Genomic DNA, 2,327 nt, shown 5'->3' with positions numbered 1-2,327 from the left:
ATGGAAATTAAGTTATTTAAAATTCTTAAAAAAGTCAGGATTAATCATGGTCTCTGTGAAACTAGGTGGTAGGGTTGATTATTCATCATATAATTCTCTAGAGTAAAGAACAGAAAGAATTGAAAATACGTAAGCTTGAATAATTGATACGGAGATTTCAAGAATAAATAATAGAAGTTGTCTTATAATTATAATAATTAAAAAAGAGATTTCTTGCCCTGTTGATCCTAAGAGTGTTAGAAGGAGGTGTCCAGCAATTATGTTAGCAGTTAATCGAATTGCTAAGATGAAAGGTCGAATAATTAATCTGAATGATTCAATAATAACTATGAATGGTATTAATACTGATGAGGTACCTGAAGGGGTTAGATGTGCCATTATTTCGTTAAAAAAATTAATTAATCTATATATGGTAATTCTAATTCATAAACTTAGAGATAATGATAATCTTAGGGATANGTGTCTTGGGGCTGTAAAAATGTAAGGAAATAATCCTATAAAATTGTTGCATAAGATAAATAAAAATGTTGCATAGAAAAGAATGATATTAGAGAAAGAGTATTGAATAAGAACTTTGAATTCCTTAAAGATGAAAGATGAAATTAAGTTAATTAATATATATATTCGTGATGGGATTAATCAAACTGTTATTGGAATTATTAAAATAAAAATTATTATTCTTATTCAGTTTAATAAAAATGAGTTAGATGTGGAAGGGTCAAATACTCTAAATAGATTTGTTATTACAAATATGTAAGTTTGATTAAATTTTATGGGTACAGAGTAGATGTTGTGAAGTAAGCTGATTTAATATAAATAAGATCATTTATTATTGGATTTAACGGGAAAAACTTTTTCCTCCTTGGTGGTCTAATTATAATTGAATAATGAATTGGTGAAATTAATAAGTATAATAAAAATATTGTTACGCTCGCGGTGAGAACGACTCGTCTCCATCGCTAAACTCCGCGATTTGCGCAACCGTCCGCGGAAATGAGAGAACGCGGCTCTTTGATCAACACTTTATTATGGCTCAAAGTACAATGATAATTACAAAGAATGCGACCGGATTTACAAATACGTCGTGACAGAATCCGCGACCGAGAATTCTCTTCTCTTTACAAGAACCGTCGTCGCCCGGCAACCGACAGTCGCACCGAGCGCGCGCCGTTCACACAGCTCCCGCGGCACACACGCGGTGTCCGCCGCGTAACAATATGTTTAAGCATAAAGGTATTCAAAGTAAAGGTCCTATCTGTAGAATATAAGAATATTAAAATTAATATTTTTAAATTGACAATTTAATGTTTTTATAAACTAATTCTTACATTAAAAGTAATTGTTATTTTACTATTGGTTGATTAAAAAAATTAGAACTTACATTTTCAGTCATTTAATGAATGTAATTTAATGGAAAGACTAAATCAATTATGAGTTTGATAGAACTCATTTTTTTTAATTTTTAATTCTTGTTGATTCAACAACAATAGGTATAAACCTATGATTAATCCCACAGATTTCTGAGCATTGTCCAAAAAATAATCCAGGTCGATTTATTCAGATTATTGATTGATTTAGTCGACTTGGGGTAGAATCTATTTTGATTCCTAAAGATGGAACTGTTCATGAGTGAATTACATCTGTAGATGTAGTTAGCATTCGAATAGAGTAGTTAAAAGGAATGATGCAACGGTTGTTAACATCTAATAGACGGAAAGAGAAATTGTTTTCGTTTGTTATGAATGAATAAAATTCTAGGTTTATAATATCAGAATATTCATATGACCAGAATCATTGGTGACCAAGGGCTTTAATGGTTATGTTGTTTATTAATATTTCATCTGTAAGGTATAGAATTTTAATGAATAGAATAGCAATAAAAATTAATGTAATTATAGGAATAATAGTTCATAAGATTTCAATAATGTTTCCTTCTAGAAGGAATCGGTTAGTAAGATTATTGTATCCGAATGATAATATAATTAAAAAAATTACTGTTGTAATAAAAATTAAAATTATTATTGTGAAGTCGTGGAAAAAGAATTATTATATCGTAGATGGAGGTATTAGAATTTTGAAGACCTCCCAGTAAACAATTTGTTCGCAATTTGCCAGCAAATTGTCAGCAATTTTAAGCAAAAATATTCAACAAATTGGCATCAACTGTGTCCGCATTAGGCTTCGATTTTGTTGCCAAAGCTTGTCGACAAAAAGTAACAGCAAATTTCTACCAAAAACCGAGCAAAGCTTGATAACATAACTTGAGACCAAATTGACGCCAAATATGAAGCAAGATCTGCGCAACACGATTTGATAGCAAAATGACA

The 2,327-nt window shown here is 30.3% G+C and overlaps 1 pseudogene; it reads right to left on the bottom strand.

The window, feature by feature from the left end:
* Positions 1-1,455: 1,455 nt before the first annotated feature.
* The window catches only part of LOC109862936, a 2,014-nt pseudogene continuing 1,142 nt past the window's right edge, over positions 1,456-2,327 (bottom strand).

Source organism: Pseudomyrmex gracilis, unplaced genomic scaffold (genome assembly GCF_002006095.1).
Source record: "Pseudomyrmex gracilis isolate BER0280 unplaced genomic scaffold, ASM200609v1 scaffold_2690, whole genome shotgun sequence".
Classification (NCBI taxonomy): Eukaryota; Metazoa; Arthropoda; class Insecta; order Hymenoptera; family Formicidae; genus Pseudomyrmex; species Pseudomyrmex gracilis.
The sequence above is the reverse complement of the archived record's forward strand: the minus strand, read 5'-3'. Positions and strand labels throughout refer to the sequence as shown.